Raw genomic sequence first — 24,599 nt, 5'->3', positions numbered from 1 at the left:
TGATTTCTTTCTTAAGTATCCTAACCAATTTTCCTTTTGTAAAATGAATCTAGAGGCAAAATGTTAATCGCTGTTGAAAAGAAATGGGTTTATTTCAGGATGCGCAAGGTTCTCACATTTAAAACTTCTGGTTACTTGAGGTTGGGGATTTAGCTCGGTGGTAGAGCGCTTGCCTAGCAAACGCAAGGCCCTGGGTTCGGTCCCCAGCTCTGAAAAAAGCAAAAAGAAAAAAAAAACAAACTTCTGGTTACTTTAAATTATAGTGAGTCGAAAACTGGCTACTGTTCCCTTCATGGATGCAAACGCTGTTACCATTAGCTTTTACTTTGTAATTTTATTTTATTTTTTTTTTATTTTTTTATTTTTTATTTTTTTTTTTTTTTGTGGCATTGGTGATTGACCCTGGGATCTGCCGGGTGCTGGTGAGTTCTCTCTCTAACTCTTCTTCCTTCATCTCTTTATTTGGAGAGAGGCTTTCTCTAAGTTCTCCAGCTTGGCCTTGAAACTCACCCTCTAGCCCAACGGGACCTTGAACTTTTTTTTTTTTTTTTTTTTTTTTGGTTCTTTTTTCCGGAGCTGGGGACCGAACCCAGGGCCTTGCGCTTCCTAGGTAAGCGCTCTACCACTGAGCTAAATCCCCAGCCCCGGGACCTTGAACTTTTAACTCCTCAGCTTCTGTTCAAGTAAGTTGAGGGCTGCAGGCCTGTACTTCCTCATGATTCTTTACGTCTCACTGTAGAAAATACATGCAGTACAAAGTTGACTACTTGAGCTATTTTTTTGACATAGATTCCCCATGGTCCACTTGGCTTACAGACGTGCCCTATGGAAGAATAGTCATACAACTTGAACAACATAGATGCTGACATAGGAACTACATAGATAAGGTTAGCATGACCCCTGCACAAAAACGACACACAAATTTGGCAAGAACTCCTTTTTTTAAGGTTTATTTATTTTTATTTATATGAGTACATTGTCTCTGTCTTCAGACACACCAGAGGTCATCGGATCCCATTACAGATGGTTGTGAGCCACCATGTGGTTGCTGGGAATTGAACTCAGGACCCCTGGAAGAACAAGCAGTGCTCCTAACCGCTGAGCCATCTCTCTAGCCCAATTATTCCTTCTTATTATTAATTGTATTTATTTTTTCTGTGTGTGCGTGTGTGTGTGTGTGATATATACATACATATATATATATACAGGGTCTCAAGCAGCCCAGTCTAGCTTGACTTGGTATGCAGCTGAAGCTCTTCATTCTCCTGCCTCTATCCCCCACATGCTAGAATTGTAGATGTATACCACATGTAATAGATGTATCTATTAGAAGTATTCTCTATAAAAGAGGAAAAGGAGGAAAAGGAGGAGGGCAGAAGGAGGAAGAGGAGGGGGGAAGAGGAGGAGGAGGAGGAAGAGGGGAGGGGAGGAGGGGGAGGAGGAAGAGGAGGGGGAGGAGGAGGAGGGAGAGGAGGAGGGAGAGGAGGAAGAGGAGGAGGAAGAGGAGGAGGAAGAGGAGAGGGGAGGAGGGGGAGGAGGAGGAGGAGGGGGAGGAGGAGGGAGAGGAGGAAGGCATGAAATTCCAGGATTCTATCCTTTTCTCTAAACACGAGTTAAGAGTGTTTCTCAGATCGAGCACTTGAGCGGAACTCATGAAGCCCTGGTTTCAATCCCCTCAACCACATAGAATCAGGCATGGAGGCACACACTTACAATCCCAGTACTCTGAACAGGAGGCAGGGGCATTAGATTATCTTCAGGTACCTGGTAATTTGAGGCCAGCCTGGGTGATAAGAGACCCTGTCTCAGAAAGGTCAAAAAGAAAAAGGTGGCTGAAGAGACAAGGTAAGAGTGTTCGCTTTCTGCTCTTCCAAAGGACCTGGGTTTGAGTCCCAACCCCCACATCACAATCTCCTGAACTCCTTCAGATCCAGGGGATGGGATGCCCTCTGGCCTCACTAGGCACCAGGCATAGTCATGGTACACAAACTAATACAGGCACACAAACGTAGAAAATAAACACATCTTTTAAAAATTAAAAAACAAAGTATTCTTTAGTTATTTTTTAATTTGTTATATAAGATCTACCTACTTATAATAGTTTCCCATTTTTAAACAACCATAAATATGAAGTTAAATAAAAAAAATACAGTGTCCACATCTCTTTTCTAGGGATTATTAATCTCAATCCATGGATTTTACAGACAGTTTTGATATATCAAATGAAGGTATTTTTCTCTAAATATCTGCTGCAAATATCAAAATATAAGGTGCTCTACTGAAGCAAAAATAATAAATAAATAAATAAATAAATAAAATTATAAAACATGATTGGCAGATATACTTGGCCCTTTACAGAAGCAGTAGTCTCTCTTCCTCCTGCTTAAATAATCTAGTTTATGGTTTAAGAATAGATTGCCAATTCTAATAAAATAATAAAATGCAAATATCAACTAATATCGGTTTTTATACACATTAGCTGCTTCTTGAATCACCGTGACAGAGCGGTCAACAGAAGCAGCCTAAAGAAGGCAGACTCCACTGTGGCACAGTCTTAGGGATACAGTCAATCTGCGTGGGGAAGGCACTGTGAATGGCAAGGGTCTCTGGCAGCTACAGTATGAGGTCTGGCGAATCAGAGTGCAGAGTGATGGACTGGGAGAAAAGAACCAGACACCACCACAGTGACCCACTTCCCCCAGGTAGGCTCACCTCCTAAAAGCTCCATTAGGCTGTGGTGACTTTAATACGGTTGGCCGTAGATCGTGGCCTTATTAGGAGATGTGGCCCTGTTGGAGTAGGTGTGGCCTTCTTGGCAGAAGTTCATCACTGTGGGGGTGAGCTTTGAGGTCCTATGCATAAGCTCAGCCCAGTGTGGAAAAGACCCTCCTCCTAGATGCCTGAGGAAGAGAATCTCCTCCTGGCTACTTTCTGATCAAGATGTAGAACTCTTGGCTCCTCCAACACCATGCCTACCTGGAGGCTCCCATGCTCCCGCCTTGATGATAATGGGCTGAACCTATGAAACTGTAACCCAGCCCTAATTAAATGTTGATTTATAATGTTTGCCTGGTCATGGTGTCTCTTCATAGCAAGAATACTTAAACTAAGACACCTCCCAAAATGGCACCACTGACGGAGGGCCAAGTATTCACTCATTTCACAATGGAGCCATAAGAGTGTGCTACTTGAAATCATAACGGTGAGGACTAAGTGACCTCATTAAAAATGAGCTGTATCCATATGCTCCACGATTCCATTCCTGAAAGGCTATAAAAGCTTGCTGGAGAGCTGACTTAACAGTTAAAAGCACTCACTGCCCGTTTGTAAGCCTCAGCTTTGGCCCCCAGCACCATATAGAAGCTCACTACCATCTCTTACTCCAGCTCTAAGGGCCCAAACACCCTCTTCTGATCTCCATAGGCATCAGGCCTGCATGTGGTGCACACACATACATGCAGGCAAAACTCGTGCACGTAAGAGAGATGGCTCATCGGTTAAGAGCACTGACTGCTCTTCCAGAGGTCCTGAGTTCAATTCCCAGCAACCACATGGCGCCTCACAACCATCTGTAATGGGATCGGATGCCCTCTTCTGGTGTGTCTGAAGACAGCTACAGTGTACTCGCATACACAAAATAAATACATAAATATAATAAATAATTAGATAAGTAAATTTTCTTTTAAATGATTTAAAATTTATTGCGTTCAATCTTAGGTAAAATTTCCATCGCACTTGATGGGCTGAGCAGCTCATCTACCATTCAGGTCCAAATCCGGGGCTTTAAGTTGCTCCACGCCAACATCTACCCCATTTGTGAGCTGCTGGAGCGCATGAAGGGGCCGGCCCTACAGATCCAAAGCCACAGGATCCCCATGACACAGGGCAACAGCAGGACATGAGAGGAGTCCCAGTAAGGATCCATATTGACACTGTCGCAGAAACCAGAGGCCTTGTACCAGACAAGTGACTCATTGTAATGAACATTTGCAACTAAAGAAGTGTGCACAGTACAGTATACTATGGGATGCACTGTGACACACTACAGCTTCTACAACGAGACCTTTTTTTCCTTTTGAGGGGAAGATTACAAGGGCAGAGGACAGGTAGGAAGGGACTGGGAGGTAAGTGGAATTGGGGTGCATGTTGTGAAATTCACAAAGAATCCGTAAAAAGTTTTTAGAAAATCTTCAACAGCACTGATAAAATTTCAAAAATTATCTCCAGAAAGAATAGGAATATAGCTAAGAAGTAGAGTGCGTTACCTAGCAGCATGCATGTGCTCTGGGTTTAATCCCCAACAAAGAAAAGAGAAAGGAAGAAGCGTGGGGGGTGGAGAGGACAAGGGAGAGGGAGAGAGGGAGAAGGAGAGGGAGAGGGAGAGGGAGAGGGAGAGGGAGAGGGAGAGGGAGAGGGAGAAGGAGAGGGAGAGGGAGAGGGAGAGGGAGAGGGAGAGGGAGAGGGAGAGGGAGAGATTGGAGATTAAACAAGCCAAAGCCTTTGCAATTTTTCTGACAAACCACACTAATCCTTGGGTGTGAACTACTATCCTATCTTTTTCTTTTGTTTTGTTTATTTAAGACATGGTCTCTCTGTGAGCCCTGGGTGTCCTGGAACTCACTCTGTAGTTCAACCCAGCCTCAAACTCAGAGCTCTATTCTATCTTGAGAGAGAGAGAGAGAGAGAGAGAGAGAGAGAGAGAGAGAGAGGAAGAAGGTGGAGAAGGAGGAGGAGGAGAGGGGTAGGAGGAGGAGGGGAGGGGATGAGGGAAGGGAGGGGGTGGCAAGGGGAGGATGGCAAGGGGAGGAGAGGGGAGGGCAGGGGAGGAGGGGGACGGGGAAGGGGAGGGGAGGGGAGGAGAGGAGGAGGAAAAGAGAAATGTTATTACCCAATTGTCCCACTTTGACTTAAATCTCAACGAGCTAAATATTTCATGTCTTTGTAATATAGAAGACTGACTCCCTTGCCTAGCATATACAAAGCCCCTTCATTCTGCCCCCCAACACTTCATGGTACACATTTACTGTGGAAGCAGAGACAAGGAAACCACAAGTTCAAAGCCATCTTCGATTATACAGCAAGTTTGATAAGCATCTATCTCAAAGAAGAGAAGAAAATACTCCTTCAGTCAACTGTTCAGAATAAGTGCTTGTTACCGATCACTTCATCCAGCGTCGCAGGGCAAGGACAACTAGAGAGCTCACTGGCAAGGCTATGAAGCAAAGCGACCTCCGTGGGAAAGTCCAGGCTACTTGATAGAAGACTATCAATGTTCTGCCTTCGGTCTCGTTAAATTCACTCTTCAGGCACCGTAATCCCAAGGTGGACTGTGATCGTTGGTCACATTTTCAGGAAAGCTCCCATCTTCCACCCTAAAAGCCCAGGCCCAAACAGGTTCCTATGGGTTCCCCGAACATTAATGAGCTGGCATATGCCTCCTTGTGCAGAGTCTCCCCTAGCTACACAAAGCTGACATCCTGCCAATATATTGACCCAACTCCATTTATGCAAAGATTTACCTTAGCAACCTGGCAATTACTAAATACAATTGTTTCAGCATAGACTGTGATACCTTTTCTGCTTGTTCACTTGTTTGTTTGTTTGGTTGGTTGGTTCGTAGTATCTGCGGTGTCTAGAGCAACGCACAGCAATGTGCTTTATACTGAATTTAATAACTGCCTGTTTGGATTAATCGATGAGCAGTTAAGTTCATAAAACCTTAGCGATGACCCACTGGATCTAATCACCCATAAAGCACTCAACAATCCCAGCACACGGAGAGGCAGTAGCCAAACTAACGTACCATCTCAGATTCGGGTGGGTCTCCTCTGAGTAGGGGCACTGCCTGGGGCCATTTCTCAAATGTCACAGATGCCTGTTTGCTATGTTAATGTGCTGCCTCTAATGTTTTATTCAGTGTGAAGGGTATAGAGAGTGACTCCACCATCAGCGGTTCCATACTATATTATATGGAATCACTCATCTGTCAAATATTGAGTTACATAGCTAAGGAGTGTTCTCAGGGCTAGTCCCTGGGGAAGCTAAAGATGAGAGACTTCTCCCCAGAGTTCACCATCTAATGGGGGGAAATGAACACACATGGGGGGAAATACGGTAAATATCATCTTAGGAGTACACAGAGTAAATACAGAAGAGCAATCGCAGGCTACAGAGCTTGGTTTGAGCTTAGAGGTAGAAATGGTGGCTGAGGAGCTGGGAGGAGGAAGAAGCAATGTGTCCCTCTGCCTAGAGATTTCAGAGAAAGCTTTACAGGAGTGAAGTCTGCGTCGAGTATGAAAGAATAAATAGTTTGTGCTCAATTATTAAAGGATGAGAAACATCTGGATTGAAAGCCTGGCCTTTGAAAGTTCACTGTGTCTGAAACTGAGTAGAAATTGAGTGGATATTATTACAGTGTTTAAGCTGTGGGTCTCAACACTGAAACTGCAGGTCACGAAAAACCTGGCTTCTTAACATGCGAGGACCAAACTGTAATACAAGATCAAATGTGTGCTGAGTCCATGATGTTTTCTACCGGGCTTACCCTCGCTGTGTCACGTGACTTCACAGCAGCCTGGGCTCTTGAACACACAGCATACAAACTTTGCACCATACATGTAGTGACGTGCAACGCTGCCTCACGAACATCAGCTCAGATTCAAGACTTAAGTATGCTATGAATTGTGCTGTCTGTACTACACAGACAGCTTTCTGTTCTGACTGAAACATAACGGTTAGTGAAAACACAGTGACACGTGCCTGTAATCCCAACACACACACACACACACACACACACACACACACTATCTTACCTATTGAAAACAAGACTTTTTTTTTCCTACTGTCATTCCCGAGCACTTTGGATTGTATTGTGTTAGGATGTTTGCCTTTTGAGATTTATTTTCCATTAATTTTCATTGCGTATGTGTGTATTTTGTGCACATGATTGTAGGTGTCCGTGGAGTTCGGTGGCATCTCTGGAGTTGCAGTTACAGGAAATTGTGAGCCATTAAGCTAGATTTTAGGAACCCAGCTTGGCCCCTCTGCAAGAATAGTAGACACCCCTAACTGCTAAACCACCCCTCCAGCCCATTCGTTGGTGGCGGTGGTGGGTTTTTTGGGTTTTTGTTTTGTTTTTTGTTTTTTAATGGCTCTCTGAGTTACCAGCTCAACTATCACTTTTAAGAAGTAGGACCAGTGAGATGGCTCAGCAGGTAAAGGCACACAAGATCAAGCCTGGTGACATGAGTTCAATCATTAGGACACACATGACAGGACAGAACCAACTCCTGAAAATTGTCCTCTGACCTCCACGTTGGTGTGTGTGTAGATGCACATGTGTATACAGAAAACTAATAAAAATGCAACCTTGGGGCGGGAGAGATGCCTAGGAGGTAGAGAGCACTGGCTGCTCTTTCAGAGGACTGAGCATCTACAGGAAGGCTCACAGCTATCTGTAACTCCAGTTACAGGAGATACAACACCTTCTTCTAGACTTTGAGGGCATTACATACATGGCACACAGATAAACATGCAAGCAAAGCACTCTTTGATGATGATGATGGTGGTGGTGATGATGACGATGATGATGATGACAACAATGACGATAATGATGATAATAAACCTTAGCAGGGTGGTAGTGGTACACACCTTTAATTCTAGTACTGTGAAGGCAAAGGCAGAGAGATCTCTGAGTTTAAGGCCAGCCTAGTCTACAGATCAAATTCCAAAGTGGCCAGGGTTACCTAGAGAAAAACCCTCCCTCGAAAGCCAAACAACGGGGCTGGGGATTTAGCTCAGTGGTAGAGCGCTTACCTAGGAAGCGCAAGGCCCTGGGTTCGGTCCCCAGCTCCGAAAAAAAGAACCAAAAAAAAAAAAAAAAAAAAAAAAAAGAAAGCCAAACAACAACAACCACACACATGCACAGAACAACCTTAGAAAATTTAATTGTGAAATGGATTTTGGCTTGGGATCAAGACGGACTTTCCAAAAGTCCCAACGGAATTTCCAAAAATGGGTTTGAACATACTTCCAATATTCCATGTTTCTGCAAAGCAGCCATCCAGACGTGAACCATAAGATAAAAACAGCAATCAGCTCTGAAACACTGAGGATGATCTGTGTCTTGCAATATCAAATATGCAACCAAGATTTTTTTGTGTATTATTCAGACCAGGTATATAGCCCAGGCTAGCCTTGAACTTGTTATCATTGGGAATAATCTTGAATTTCTGGCTCTGGCTCTGGCTCTGCCTCCAGAGTGCTGAGATTAAGAGGTGTGTCAATATACCCAGTTTATTCTGTGCTGGGAATTAAACCTGAATTATATAATTAAATTATAATTAAATTGAATCAACCCAAGATTCAATTCTTGCATGAAATTTAAACAAGCACGTGTATATATTTAGCTATGTATGCGTTCGGCTACAGGTTAGGACAGGCATGATGCAGTTATGACGATAATGGCTCACCTATACGGTATTACACACATATACACACATTGTGCAAGACACATAAATCTAGCTCTTGACTGGCTGGTTGTTGTACACCTTAAATCCCAGCACTTTGAGGCCAAGACAGGTAGATCTCTGAGTTCAAGGCTACCCTGGTCTTCAGAGTTGCTCTGCTGTGCTAACTCCCAAATGTGACTTTTGTCTGCATGGTCCAAAAGGGCCTCACAGCCATCTTCTAAGCCACAGGATCAGAAACAGAAGTAGACATGGAGAAGAAAGACGCACCTTGTAATTCCTCTTCTTGGAAGCTGCCCATGTCATTCCTTTCACATCCCATGGACTAAAAAGTCTTACTCGTGGGCACATGCAACTCTTAGGTAGATGGAATTTTTCCCCTGGTCAATTTTGTATCCAGACAAAGATTTGGGACTATGACTATAAGCCACAAATACAGAGTTCTTCACTGAAGACAACTCAAGAGATCCCAAGAACGAAATAAGAAAAGGTTGTGAATAGTTCATAAAAGTCTTTTGTTTGCCAATTAAGGCCAGGTAACCAGCACTGCCCCGAAGGGAGCACTGTCTCCAACACACACAGGTGACTGTCCCCACCTCAGGGAATTTTCTGATGGTTAGCTACCTCACCCTGAATAAGTGGACTCAAGTTGGTATATAATCCAGTTTACACAGGTTTTAGATGATGACTCGTGCAGTAGAGAGAGGTTTTGTGCACAGATGTTCTTCAGCGACAAAGACCCCTGACTTCTAGAATGTTCTTCTATAAGATATCCCATGGCTATGTTTCCCTGTCCCTAAAAGTTTTAAGTGTTGCCTCCTGTTGACGCCACATCTAAAGCGGGACTCCTTCCAGGAACTCTCATTTCTCCTGGGCTAGGACCTTGTCAGTCTTACTTCTCATTGTGTGCTAACAATTAACACTCTCTAGCAACTCGGAATCCTGGAGAATGGTGCCCAGAGCATGGCCAACCTCCATTAGTGTGTGCTGTGTAAAAATATAATCCAATGGAGGAAGGGCCTAGAGGGAGGCCCCATCGCAAAGCAGATGAAAGACTACAGGATACCATGTCTAACTGCAACTGATCTTTCCATGATCATCTTTTTCACCCCTCTAGGTTACGCTCTTCTTTTAGAATGCTGGAAAACGGACACAAACCCAGCACCAGCACCAGCACCAGCACCACCACAACCACCACCAGCAACAACTCCAGCAGCATCAGCATCAGCACCACCAGCAGCACCGGCAGCAACAGCAGCAGCAGCAGCAGCAGCAGCAGCAGCAGCAGCAGCAGCAGCAGCAACTCCAGCAGCAGCACCATGAGCAACAACAGCACCACCAGCACCAGCAGCAGCACCACCACCAGAACCAGCAGCAGCATCAGCACCCCCACCAAAACCAGCACCTGCAGCAGCACCCCTACCAGAACCAGCACCAGCTGCAGCACCACCAGCTACAAAGACCCCTGACTTCTAGAATGTTCTTCTACAAGATATCCCATGGCTATGTTTCCCTGTCCCTAAAAGTTTTAAGTGTTGCCTCCTGTTGACGCCACATCTAAAGTGGGACTCCTTCCAGGAACTCTCATTTCTCCTGGGCTAGGACCTTGTCAGTCTTACTTCTCATTGTGTGCTAACAATTAACACTCTCTAGCAACTCGGAATCCTGGAGAATGGTGCCCAGAGCATGGCCAACCTCCATTAGTGTGTGCTGTGTGAAAATATAATCCAATGGAGGAAGGGCCTAGAGGGAAGCCCCATCGCAAAGCAGATGAAAGACTACAGGATACCATGTCTAACTGCAACTGATCTTTCCGTGATCATCTTTTTCACCCCTCTAGGTTACGCTCTTCTTTTAGAAAACGGACACAAACCCAGCGCCAGCGCCACCAACAATACCAGCAACACAAGTACCAGTATTACCAGCTCTAGCACCAGAACCAGCACCACCAGCAGCGGCAGTAGCACCACCAAGAGCAGCAGCACTAGTAAACCTCCCCCTCTTCCTCTAAGTCAATCAAACAGCAGGGCTACCCTCTGGCAGGAGGCTGCCTTTAGCCATCTAAGTCTCTCCCAGAAGACTTCAGTAAGAATCTTTCCTTTCTCTCCCATCAACTCCACACCCATGGGAACTGGGTAATAACTCAGGTCTTCTCGCTCCAAAAAAACCCACGGCTGTGCACAGCCCCAATCACATAGACTTCTAGTGTATTATGCCTTCTCTCTCCTTGACTCGGGAATCTTACTCTCTTCATCCCCTCCTCTTCTCCCATTTTTCTCAGCCCCTTTGTCTATGCCAGTGTTATCCAAGTTGGGGCATCTTGACTTTTAACATAGTCTACACCAGTAATCTTACTTCTGTGTCTTTAGCAACTACCAGTATTTTGATAGCTCATATATATCTTTTTTTAAAGAATTATTTAGTTAGTTAACTAGTTTATGTATGTGAGTACACTGTAGCTGTCTTCAGATGCACCAGAAGAGGGCATCAGATCCCATTACAGATGGTTGTGAGCCACCATGTGGTTGCTGGGATTTGAACTCAGGACCTCTGGAAGAGCAGTCAGTGCTCTTAACCACTGAGCCATCTCTCCAGCCCGCTCATATACATCTTTAGTGCACAAGTTTCATTCACTCAAGTGTGTGTTTGTGTGTGTGTTTGTGTGTGTGCTCTCCTTTTCTGTCCTAAAGACTCACAATACTGGTACCTGCCATGTAACAAACGTTCATTAGTGTTGAAGACCGAATCTCGCCAGGCAGTGGTGGTGCCTACCATTAACCCCAGTACTCAGAAGGCAGAGGCAGGCAGATCTCTGAGTTCACAGCTAGCCCTACAATATGAGTTCCAGGATTGTCAGGGCTACACAGAGAGATCCTGTCTTTAAAATTAAAAAAAAAAAAAGACAGAATTTTATTATAAAGGTCTGGTCTGCCTGAATTCTCTATGCATACTAGGCTTACAACTCACAGAAATTCTTCTGCCTGTCTCTGAGGTGCTGAGATTAAAGGGTACTTAAATGACATTTCCTCACTATGGACCGTTAGTCTCTCAAAGTGGAGTTTGTCTTATTCACATAAGGATTTTAAAGTTACTGAGGAGGGTGTGGAGGTCTTTTATATAGTTAAATTTGTTTATTAGCTCTCAAAGATATTCACTTAGCAATGATTATCTGGAGTCAGTGAAATGATAAATGGGTGTCCTAGTTAGGGTCACTATTGTTGTAAGGAAACATGGACACCAAAAAGCAAGTTGGAGAGGAAAAAAAAAGGGTTATTTGGACTTCACTTCCACATCATTATATATCATCAAGAAAATCAGAACTGGAACCCAAATAGGGAAGGAACCTGGAGACCGGAGCTGATGCAGAGGTCATGAAAGGCACTGCTTCCTGGCTTGCTCAGCCTGCTTTCTTATAGAACCCAGGACCGCCAGCCCAGGAGTGGCACCACCCACAGTGGGCTATAGTAGTTGATCACTAATTAAGAAAATGCCCTACAGGCTTGCCTAAACCAGATCATGGAGACACTTTCTGCACTGAGGTTCCCTTTTCTTTGACCAAGTTGACATAGAACTATCCAGCACAGCCGGTAAAGGTGCTGGTCGCTAAGCTGGACATCCTGAGTTCCCAGAATCCATAGGGTAAAAGTAGAGAACTCCTGAAAGTAGTAGTTCTATAGTCATAGAACACACAGGTGCCAAGGTGTGCTTGCACACACACACACACACACACACACACACACGTGCACATAATAAAATTAATTAAAATACATTTGTTTTTGACATCTTTTAAAAGCATCATTTACTCCTTAACAAATTAGCATTCCCTTCCTCTTGTTCTCTGCAGCAGGTCTGTGTGTCAGCCTAACCAATCTCAAACCTGAGATCTTTCGCCTTAAAAGAGCTGGCTAGTGGGCACCGCCATTTTACCTTGAGGTCAGGATGCCACCATTCATAAAAACTGTTCAGCAAAAATTTTAACTTTAAGTCATGTGTGAGTCACAGAAATCATGGGTAGTTTCTATATAGGAAGAGAATTGGTCGATGACCTTACAGTCTGCGGTCCAACTCCCCAACAATGATCAGCAGCAGCTTTGAATGGATCCAAGGCTCTAGCAGTGGCTCAGTCCACGTGGCAGGCAGGCAAAAAATTTTTAAAAAAGAGAGAAAGACTCTTCCTTCTTCCAATGTTCTTATGTAAATCTCCAGCAGAAGGTGTGGCCCAATTAAAGATGTGTTCCACCAGGTCTGGCTCTGGGACTTGCTTTGTCCCAGGTGACCTTGAATTCAGAGATCTCCTTGCCTTAAGCTCCTGGGATTCATAGCCACTTTGCCTCAAGATCTCCATACCAAGATCCAGGTCAGAAACTTGTATTTCCCAGTTTCAAGATGAGGATCAAAGGTGAGCCCTCCAATTCTGGATTGTAGTTCATTCCAGATATAGTCAAGTTGACAACCAAGAATAGCCACTACATCGTGTGTGTTACATTTTTGAATTAGGAAAGGAATCTTGGAATTTATCTGACCCTGCAAAGTAATTGTGTCCACAAAGGGAGCAAAAGGAGAACTTTCTCGTTTTGTTCACAACCTGTAGTTTGATGGGAGGGGATCAGTTTATCTTAATTAATTGTTGTAAATTAAATACTTCAACAATTAAAAGTGAACTCTTAGAAGAATGAATAAAGTTACATATCACCCCTTTCTGCTAAAACTGCAGTTGATAATAGAATAAAACTACTTTCCAGTTATTTCTACTTTCTAAAACACACATACACACACACACATGACACACAGCACACAAATTTGCACACACACACACCACACATAGACACATAAATACACACTATGCATACACAGACACCACACAAATTCACACACACACACACAAACACACACCACACATAGACACACACACACCACACATAGACACACATACTCACACATAAATACACACTATGCATACACAAACACACACCACACAAATTCACACACACACACATACACACACACACACACACACACACACACACACACACACACACCTCATGCACGTGCATAGACACACACAGTGCTACCCCAGTCGGGGGCTTTAACAAACTCATTAACTTCCACTCACAGCTGCAGCAATTAGAAACTGTACTTAATGAAGTGTCGTGTTAATTGTTTTCAGAGTTAACCAATTTCTCCATTTAATTGCCAATTGATTAACCTATTGAAATGTTAAATGACTCAGTTTCCTTCCAGAGTAAACAACAGCAGCATATGGAAGCCTCCAGCAGCCAAAGGCAGGACTCACTGGTGTGAGTTCTGTGTGCCGGTATTTTCTTCTCTGCCTCTCTGAGTATTTAATTAGATGCGCGGTGTTATGGGCGTTTTTCTCCGGGAAAAGTTATCAGTACTGCGGCCAGGCAAGGTTGAGGTGCTGCCGCTGACCCGCAGAGGCAAGGCTGTGTGGTTAATAGAAATGGTTTTCATCAATGACTGGGGTACTTGATCGCATTGTGATGATAATTAACTCGCCTGCTTCCCCAAACCTGGGGGAGGGGATTCTATCTTTCTCGTGGCACTAAGTAAGGAAAGAGATGCTCCCCCTGTCATATATAAGCACTTATTAGGCACTCATTGGGTTCTTATAAGCATGCAAATGAACTCGACTTTCTGTAGGCTGATACCACCCTCCTCACACTGTGCCACCATGAGGTAAATAGGGCGTCCTCCGCCTGCAACTTCCCTCTACTAGCCAGTTAGTTCCTCCTGGTAGACTTTTACACCTCTATTTTCATGTAGCATTTCAGGGAAGCTCTACAGCTAGAAAGTAAAAACGTCTCAGCCCAGTATCAATACCAGGAGGCCACACGAGGCAGAGCGGGAGAGATTTGGATCTGGGAAGCTTTTCCTCCCGTGTTTTACTTTAAAGATCGCTGTGTTATTTAGCAAGCAAACGCATGTCAGGTCCTAGTGGTGAGCTATTAGCTCAGCCCTTTCATCTCCTCACACTGTTTTCTGACTCTGAGTGCGTGGTGCTTGCCTGGCCGTTTTCTTTTTACTGTACCGCGCTAGTGTTTAATTGCCAGGCGATCGCCACAAATGAGCCAGCCCCATCACCCTCCTTGGCGCGCTGGGAGCGGGCAACTGGGACAACATGACCACAAACCTATGTTGTGTTCAATAGTGCTTTAGAGGGCTTCTCCCCTCATAGTCCTGGCTCATTCATGTTCGACTCAGCACATTTGTTCTTTCAAAAAGGCCCAGCTTAGAAGAGTTTCAGAGCGGGTTAATAATTCCGCCGAAAATGGTTGCTCACATTGTGAAAGCCTGTTCCTGCAGATGCTTGGGCTTTCTTCGGTCTTGCTGCTCCGCAGCTCGGCCCAGTTGGTAAACAGCTTAAGTCCAGACATCTTTTCATTCTCCGAGCAGCGGATTGAAGTAAAAATGCATCTAAGTGCGACTGGCTGGCGCTGGCCTAACAATAGCCTGTAACATTATGCAAGGGTATTTACATAGGAATAAGGGCCTCAGGAAGGGACGGGGCAATTACTGGTGTGGACCACACATATAAGGCAAGGTTGTCCGATCCCTTCCTCCGTACAGATCTTTTGTAAAGCGCAACAGAAACTCATGAAGACCCCCAGAGAGGTTAAGGGTGGGGCTTTTAAAATATATGTACACACGTACGTACTTTTTAATAAACTGCGTAACGTTAAGTGAGTGCACAAAGAAGGAAATGAAATCTTCTGTTGTTTGGGCCCATCTTGGATGGTTTCTTCAACCCTGAAACAGAAGGAATATGCTTTCAACTCGCTCTCATTTGAATGGGAAGGGGAGGGTCGTGGGGGCTGAATTAAAAAAACAAAAACAAAAACAAAAACAAAAAAGACAAGAATTCTGAAACAGACAAGCCCCGTAGTGGTCATCTTCCGGTGTTTGAAACCTCAGGCGTCATCTGTAAGATATTTCAAAAGTCCGACATTACTTATCTCGAGTATTGTTTAAGCATTGGTAGGAAAAAAAAAAAAACTGTCCATTGGCCAGGGGTAAAAAAGGAAATATTCTCAGCTGTGTTAAAGAGTTAAAGACTTACATGATGAAGAGTTATAGCCACCTACACGGGGAGGGACCCGGAAAAAAAAAACAAAACAAAACACCGGAGTGTCACTTTGAGAGCTCAAGTCAACAGTACAAACTTAGCCCTTTAAAAAATATATGTCTGGGGGTTGGGGATTTAGCTCAGTGGTAGAGCGCTTGCCTAGCAAGCGCAAGGCCCTGGGTTCGGTCCCCAGCTCCGAAAAAAAAAAGAAAAAAAAAAAGAATATATGTCTGAAGAGAATCAATATCGTATCAGTCAAGCTAGAAATGAAAACATCAAACAGTTTAAACTATTTCCACCCCAATACAATTGTCACTGAGTGTGGGGGAGGGGCGTGGGACGTCCTCCATCCGATACCTCCCCCACCCCACCCCCTCAGATTACCAACCCCAACAGGAAAAGCAAATCTGTGGGTGGATCTTTCTGGTGCTCTCCTTATCAGGAGTCGAGCATCTGCCTCTGCCCTTGGTCAGGTAACCCGACTGCTTTTCTCACTCCGGGTCAGAATACTTTCGATACAATATCATTTCAAACGTAAGAGTCAGAAGAGCCCTGCTTCCTGGAGAAGCGAAGCCCTCCCAGCCTGTGTAAGCAGTTAGAGCATTCCTCTGTGCCTTAAGCCAGGCACTTCACTTCCTTTTTCTTTCCCAGTGTTTTTATCTCACACAACGGAACATTGCCTACAAACGGGAGCAGAGGACTGCTTGCCCTGGTTCCTGGGAACCTGTTCTCCCAAAGTCATTTCTCCATCCCAGTTTTTGTGCATGTAGTTGGATCATAAAATACGTAGCTGCCCATCTGGGATGAGAGAAATAAAACCTTACTGTGCTGATACATACATAAGCTTTGGGTGCCTCTGTGTATCTGGCAGTGGGAGAACGGGATTTCAGCTGTAGCCCTGTCAGACAGGCAGAAATCAATGCCTCATTCAGGACTATTGATCAGCCCTAAATTAATTAGACTGCCAGGCTTATGGAGGTTGATAAGACAACTTGTTAATTTAGTCAATGATAGTGTTTTCCCTGAAGCCGCAAATACCCTCTTCTTTAGAAAAGGCATCTCTGACCTGGCGCTGATTGTGTCTCTTCTGGTTTTGTCTTCCTTGTTCGTTGTCTGTCTGTCTGTCTGTCTGTCTGTCTCTCTCTCTCTCTCTCTCCCTCCCTCCCTCCCTCCCTCCCTCCCTCCCTCCCTCCCTCCCTCCCTCCCTCCCTCGTCGTCTCTGGGTGGTGGTTAGAGGCAGGTGGGTTTTGGGGGCGGGGAGAGCAGAAGTCAAAAAACCTGGATGGTAAGGAGCCCTACTAGAACGTTCATTAACCCATTGCCACTTCCGGTCTCTTGCCTAAAGGGAGTTTGGAGATTAAAAGAATGCCAGTGACCCTTTTAGAACCCAGGATCTGGATTTCCTGTGGGGCTTTGGCCATGTAAGAACACTCCATCCCTAACAAGGATGTTCATTTGGAAGGGGCTACTTTCCTAAACCTTCCTTTAGAATTGACTGATCCAGATCGCTTTTATTCCCCCCACCTCACCCACTTAAACCTATAACCGCGATGGTCATAGCCCAATAACAAAAGACTTGGGGCTCAGTCGGCAATGCAAACTGTGAATGGAATGAAGGTATCCCAGAATGCCCTGAACATGGGGCAGTACTTCCTGCTGGCTTGGAAGGACAAAAGGACAAAGCCTGAGAGAGTGGGGGTCCCACCAACAGCTCTTGGAGGTAACAGCCCGGCTATCAGCAGCACTCTGGGAATGCTAATAAGCAAGTGGGGAACTCGGCTCTCTTGCCATAATTCTATAGTGCGGCTGAGGACCCCATAGTGCTTACTAAATAAAGACAACTAATTGAGAATTTTTTGCACATTTTGCCCAGAGGACTCGTTCATTCGATTCTTTGGGGAGAAAGTATCCCCACGGACAAGAGATGTCAATTGTTCTCCCAGACGCACATCGCCCTTTCCATGGGTCTCAAACTGACTTCCAAAGTATGACAAAAATGTTTGATTTTAATTTTTTTAAATTATGTTGCCCGGAGTTGTTTTAAATCTCGAAGAACAGGCGTTTCAGTGTTCAACTTAAAAAAAAAAAAAAAAAAAAGAATCTTGGCAAAGTTTCCTGACTTAAAGCTCTGTGGGTTTTTCCCCCCGTTTCTTTTCTTTTCTTTTTTCTTTCTTTTTCTTTCTTAAATTGTATTTTCTGCGGCAAGGCCTACATTTTTGTGTCTGCAGGTGACACGTTGATTGAAACTAAAATTAATAAATCAGCTGAAAGGCTCACACCTACAGTTCACAGCAGGGCCTGGAAAACACATTTATAAAGGCGCTTTATGGCCTCATAGAAAGAAGGCATAAATTACAGACGCACTTGTTGCCCCGGGTCTTGATTTTGCTTTGCAATCTGGTATCTTATTTTTGGAGGCTTATTGTTAATCAACAGGTTCCTGGTTGCTTTAGCCGGTGACTTTGCTATTAATCTCCTATTTGACCATTATAGCATATTAATGAGGAACTTCTAGATGTGACTCTGTCTTCTGACCAAGGAATTAGTTTTAAGAGTGTACTTTGTACTCCATGGTGAACAGTTAGCCTCACTGAAGACAAATGCAAGGTAGCAGTTTCTTCAGCTTGTGTCATGTTAGAAATGTTTTACTAACATGAGTGCCTTACTGTTCTTTTCTTCTCTCCCGTGCTTGCTTCTCTGCCATGGAAAGCAATTATGGAACTTACCAGTCTCAGTTCGGTTTTGTTGTTGTTATTGTTGATGTTGTTGTTTTAAATTAAATTATATATAAATAACAAAATGATATCCTTTCTTCTAATGTACGCCCTCGCTTTTAATTAAACAGTATCCGAGCGCTTTGGAGGTGTGTCCCAGAATTAAAATGCATGATTCAGGGAGGCAAAGCATTCAATATTTCTCACCAGAAAGAGATTAATAAATGTCATCGCAAATGCAGGGATCTCACCTTCCCACTTCTCTTTGGGATCTAAGGTGATTGGAAATGTTTATGCTAAACATACAAAGCAAACCCGGGGCTTTACATCCTAAATTTGTAATTACCGGGATGTCTGAAGGGCTTACGTTACAAGCCAGCCCGGAAGACCGGAGTGAGCAAACTGCCTTACCACAGCCTGTGGGCAGTTTTCAGAGGACACCCTCCGACAGTAAGATGGCCTCTGTGTGCTGCCTCCCAATTCCTCAAAGCGGTTTCGGCCATGTCCCAGATGTGCCTCTCCTCTTCTGTCTAAACCTAAAGGACGAGGCCAGTGTGCAGGAGGGAGGGGTCTGTTTGCTTGCCTTTGCTATTTTTAAAAGATTTTGTTCCAGTGGAAGCCCCTTTGGTGTCACTACCAACCTCGTCTTTCGGTTCTAAAACCTAAAGTGTCCTTAGTCTGTAGGTCAGTCTCCCCCTCTCCCTCCTCTATTTTTGAAACAAGGTGTCTCTAGTTGTTCTGTAATTCACTCTGTAGATCAGGCAGGCCTCAAACTCAGAGATCCTCCTGCCTCTGTCTCAATAGTGCTGGGATCAAAGGTGTGTGTCACCATGACAGGCTTAAAAGTCATCGGCTAAACAAGTTTTTCAGGAAGGGATTTTTCTGGTTACGGTCTGTGATGGGAGTTGCAAGTTAATCAGGAATTCCGGATTTACAAAACGTAACAGGAAACACCTGTCCTTAAGACTCACACTAATAAGGAAATCACAAAAGTTATAGTTGGGCTATCCTTTCAGGGCACACTCTCAGAACAGAACAATTGGACATGATTTCATCCTAACAAGTACTGGGTCTAATTTTGTGAGACCTATAAGGACCCGCATGTGCTCTGGAAATCTGTAAGATTATCCAGAATCTGAACCTTCATCCTGGATATTTTGTGTGTTTGGGACAAAAATGTACCCGTGTATTTAGCTCTATTTCTTCTCTCTGGTACCTCAGGGCTGTGTGTGGGGTGAGTAAAGGGGTCTGGTAGCGAGGAATGGAAAGAAAATGAGGAAATTGAACCCGTGCTAAAGAAATAGAGGAGGTAGGCAGTGTGTTCTGGAAGGGCCAGGTTAATATTTTTTTATGACTGTGATACAAGTTTCTAGAAACCACAGCCGTGTATGGATCAGAACTGAAGTGATGCGGCCAGCAGCTGTTCTGCCGAGTTTTTAGCTGAAGATGGTTACTGCTAGGACCCCCAAGCCCCCCTCAAGTACTCCAGCCAGGAAGGTTCCAGCCCCCTTTTGTCTTTTTCAGCTTAGCAAGCTCAGACTGCAGCAACGCACGTGCAGATTTTACCTCTTGTTACTCTCCTTAATGAAGGTTCACTTAGTCAGTTTGACAGTAGCCTTTATCAACCCCCTCCTCTTCCTTCACACCCACCAAGAAAGTCCTCAGAAGAAAACAGAAAGCATTGACAGATTCAAGAGAGGCCGCTAGCCTCAGGAGATGGTAAGCGGAAAGAACCAAGTGCTGGACTTCACAATGGCCTGTTTTCTTCTTCCCTCCCTCTCTGGCCAGCTCCTGAACACAGGAAGCACCTCTGAGTGGCTCCCAAAGAATTACATGTTTTATATCCAATAGAAATTACCATTTCTATTTTTAACATAATACAAGAATGTAGCATGTATTCATAGCTGCATGCACCCAGATACACTCCATTACAGCATCATATGCATGTTAGTGGTACAAGGTGTCAAATCCAACAGGGCCTTCCACAGGCTACACAGATGACCTCAGTGAGGTAGGTCCTCGTGTCCGGACAAAGCGTGTTGTTGCCATTGGAGATTTGTTTGTTTTTGTTGTTCGTTTGTTTAAAATAGGTTCTCTTTACATTAGCCCTGCCTCTCCTGGAACACGATTAAACCAGGTTGGCCTTGAACTCACAGACCATCAGTCTCTCGGCCTCCTGAAAACCTGGGCCATCACACCCTGCTGCCCAAACTAGGCAGGCAAACTGAGCCTGAGGATACAGGCTTATAATCCAAGCTACTCAGGGTCGGGGAGATTCCAGGTTCGAGGGCTCCCTCTGCTACAGAATGAGCTCAAGGCTAGTTTCAGGGATTTTGTGAGACCTTACATAGCCTCAAAGAAAGAAACGATGAGGGACAGAGGATGGCATCATACTCTGATAGGATACCATGCTTTCACTCCCCAGTATAGCCAAGAAGAAAGGAAAGGAGGGAGGGAGGGAGGGAGGGAGGGAGGAGGGAGGGAGAAAGCAAGGGAAGGAGGAAGGAAGGAAGGGGAGAAAGGAGAAGGGAAGGAGGGGAAGGAAGGAGGGAAGGAGGGGAGGGAAGAGGGAGGGAAGGAAAGAAGGGAGGGGAGGAGGGAGAGAGGGAAGGAGGTTACAGAAGGAGGGAAGGTAGGAGGAAGGAAAGCAAGCAAGTGACTCAAGGAACCAACTCAGAGCTGTTCTCTTAGCCTCTCTCCAGCCTCTCTCTACCCTCCTAACTTGTGAATTCTTTAAATTCATTTTCTTTTATGTTCCCAGATCCCAGTAAATGTATATATAGGCCATGGTCCCCGGATTGTGGGGAAGGCAGAAAAGACCTCTGGGAATCAGTAGGTCAGAGGCCTCACCAGTATCAGTAACCTGCTTTCTCCTCCCACAGACCTTGGGGCTCTTGTTATGAGACAAGACTGGGCTCAGACATGCAACCCTCTGTCCTCAAACTCCAAGTGCTGGGATTGGAGGGTGGATCAGCACTCCAGTCACTGACCTGCTTTTGAAAAACTTCTAGCCTGCATATGATTAAAAGTATGTGTGTTATTTGTGGCTGGAGTGATGGCTCTGAAGGTCAAGAGTGCCTCCTGTTCTCACAGAGGACCCAGGTTTAGTTCCCAGCACCCACATGGCAGCTCACAACTGCCTGTTACTCCAATTGCAGGGAATCCCATGTCCCTGGCCTCATCAGATACCTGTATGCACACTGCTCACATAAATTCAGCTAGGCACACACATAGACACAAATAAAAAGACTAAATTAATTATAAATTTAAAATAGAATAGCATATGTGATGTTGGGTTTGAATTCCTCATGGAAGTGATTTGGAGTTCACCTGAGTCTGCCTGTCACTTGTTTCTTCTGTCTGTCTCTCACCTGGTAGTTGAACCCTTGTTTCTGGAGGTGGGCGAAGTTGTTGTTTGTTTTATTTGAGAAAGGGGGGTCTCACTATATAGTCCCAGATGTCCAAGAACTCAGTATGTAGACCAGGCTGGCCTTGAATTCAAAGAGATTCACCTGCCTCTGGCTCCTAGTGCTGGGATTAAAGATCCCATCTTCTGACTTCATGGTTTCTTCTTCTTTTTGTTTTTGTTTTCCAGACAGGGTTTCTCTGTTTCCTGGCTGTCCTGGACCAGAATGGCCTCAAACGTAGAGATCCACCTGCCTCTGCCACCCAAGAACTGGAACTTAAGGTATTCACCACTACTACTGGCTTCGTGGATTCCAGCTTTTTGTGGGTTTTGTTGTTGTTGCTGTTTGTTTTTTTTTTTTTTTTATTAAGATTGCTTCCTACTTGGGCTTCACTCTGGAAAAGCTGGTGGTTTCACTGAGGTGGTAGAGGGGGTTCCAGGCTGTGCCCTGCACCTGCTGCAGAGAGCGCCCTAGCAGAGGTAAGGCCACCTGAGCAGATGGGCAGTGAGTAAGGGCCGTTAATCGGAATGGAGCAGGCCTGATCCAGAGAGAGACCTGGCTTCCAAGACCTGGCACAGGCCTGGCTTGCCATCCTCTTTAACACTTTGACAGGGGCTGCTGCTGGATTCTGCTTTGTGAACATGAAATTATTTCAAGAATTGTTGGGTTAAGTGCTTTTTTTTTTCTCCCATGGGGAGGTCTCATGTTAGACAGGCTAATCAGGAACATACCATGAATCAAAGGATAATCTGGAACTTCTGATCATCTACCGTTCCTCCAGTGCCCTGACACTCCTAGTTTACAGTGTATCTAATAGAAGCCAACATTGCCATGCATTATACATGTGAGCACTCTTCCAACAGGTACAACTTCAGCCCTAAGAAGTTATTTTGTCTTTTTTTTTTCCCCCGGAGCTGAGGGCCGAACCCAGGGCCTTGCGCTTACTAGGCAAGCGCTCTACCACTGAGCTAAATCCCCAACAAGAAGTTATCTATAAAGAATACCTATTAGCCGGGTACAGGGGTGCACATCTTTAATCCCAGCACTCAGGAGGCAGAGTCAGAAGCATCACTGTGAGTTCAAGGACAGCCTGGACTATGTGAAGTTCCAGACCAGCCAAGAGAATGAGAGACAGACAGACAGACAGACAGACAGACAGACAGACAGACAGAAGAAATGCCTACTATAAAGTAGGAATTGATAAATAGGGAGTTTTTTCCCTCTTCAGCCTTCCTGGAATGTCTAAAGACAAGGCACAACCAGAAGTGGGGCTATTTCACCCTCCCAAAGCTCCCAAGGACCCCGAAGCTTAGTAATGACTACTTTTGAAGTAGATGAAAGTCCCTGATCGTGATAGTCCTTGCCAATGTAACACCTCCTCCATGACCAGGATGTTGACAAGTGTGTCAACCTTCCAGAAAAACTCCTTCCTGTTGTGTGACATGAATTGGTGACTTTAGCCACTGACAGGACCCCTGTGTTGAAGGTTTGGTTACTTTCACTCTTTTTATTCTCCAAGAAGCCAGTGAAAACAGGCCTTTTTTGTCCTGTGTTAGAGCAGAAGAGACTGAGGCTCAACACAATGGAATCACTCCTACAGGATCGAGTACCATGATGGATGTCTAATCTCAAATGTATGCCCTTGACTGTCCCTTCTACACCCTGAAACGACTAGCAGCCAACGAGTACACATGGACAGACCCATGGCTCCAGCTGCATGTGTAGCAGAGGATGGCCTTGTTGGGCATCAATGGGAGGAGAAGCCCTTGGTCCTGCCAAGATTCGATGCCCCAGAGTAGAGAAATTCGAGGGCGGGGAGGTGGGAAGGGGTGGGTGGGTGGGGGAACAACCTCATAGAATCGGGGGAGGGGGAGGGGGAGGGGAAATGGAATGGGGGGCGTTTATGGATGGGAAACTAGGAAAGGGGATAACATTTGAAATGTAAATTAAAAAATCCAATTAAAAAAAAAAGGAAAAACAGACTTTGATGGCATGAAGTTCAAATTCAAACATGGGTAATGATCATCACACTTAATATCTTTGTTGTCTTGTTTTGCTTTGCTTGTTTTTGCAAGAAAAGATTGCTCTGTGTAGCCTGGTTGTCCTAAGACTTGCTCTGTACATCAGGCTACCCTTGAACTCGCAGAGATCTGCCTCTACCTCTGAGCACTGGGGTCAAAGGTGTGTGCCCCCACTGCCAGGCAACATTTTATTTTTTAACCAGAAAAAAAAAAACCTGCAAGAAACCATCTTGGTGGCTATAAGAGAGTGGTCTGTCTCTAAAGGACTGTCCTGTTGGATGTCCCAACACAAGAATTAGCAACTATCCACTGTGTTTCTGAACAGAGTTAGAACTACAGGTTTCAGAGAAATGTGATCTCCATCTAAGGTGGTTATGACCTGGCTAGATGTTGCTCAGAACTCTAGAAATGTTGTTAACTAGGGTGAGTTTCTTCCGAGTGTCAGCTCCATGAGTCAGAAGGACAGTCCTCCTAACTCAGAAAATTGGGGTGGAGAGTGTTGGGAAGTGAAGATTATAGCTTGAGGGTCAATAGAAACTAGCAGGGTCAGAGAGAACTGGGAAAGAGGGAGAAGAACGTGGATCATATAAGAAAATCAAAAGGCTGGCATGGAGAATGCTTACCTAGCATGCATGAAGCCCTGGGTTCGAAGTCTAGCAATATATAAACTGGGGCTGGGGTGGGATGTGCAGGCTTCTGAACCCAGCACTTGGGTGGTGGAAGCAGGAAGATCTGGAGTTCAATGTCATCCTCAGCTACGATGAAAATCTAAGGATAGCCTAGGTGGGATACATGAAACCTTGTGTTTAAGAAGAGGAAAAAAAAGAGGAGCTGGAGAGATGACTCAATGGCTAAGAACGATGGCTGCTCTTCCAGAGGACCTGGGTTCAATTCCCAGCACCCAC

General features: G+C 44.8%; 1 non-coding gene across 1 annotated transcript; it reads left to right on the top strand.

Annotated features, from left to right (window-relative positions):
• The first annotated feature begins 833 nt into the window (after positions 1 to 833).
• LOC120097200 (U6 spliceosomal RNA) lies at positions 834 to 945 on the top strand. Its single transcript, XR_015639249.1, has one exon. It is a non-coding gene; the product is annotated as a U6 spliceosomal RNA (small nuclear RNA).
• The last annotated feature ends 23,654 nt before the right edge of the window (positions 946 to 24,599 follow it).

Source organism: Rattus norvegicus, chromosome 15 (assembly GCF_021556685.1).
Source record: "Rattus norvegicus strain SHRSP/BbbUtx chromosome 15, alternate assembly SHRSP_T2T, whole genome shotgun sequence".
In the NCBI taxonomy this organism is placed as follows: Eukaryota; Metazoa; Chordata; class Mammalia; order Rodentia; family Muridae; genus Rattus; species Rattus norvegicus.
The sequence above is the reverse complement of the archived record's forward strand: the minus strand, read 5'-3'. Positions and strand labels throughout refer to the sequence as shown.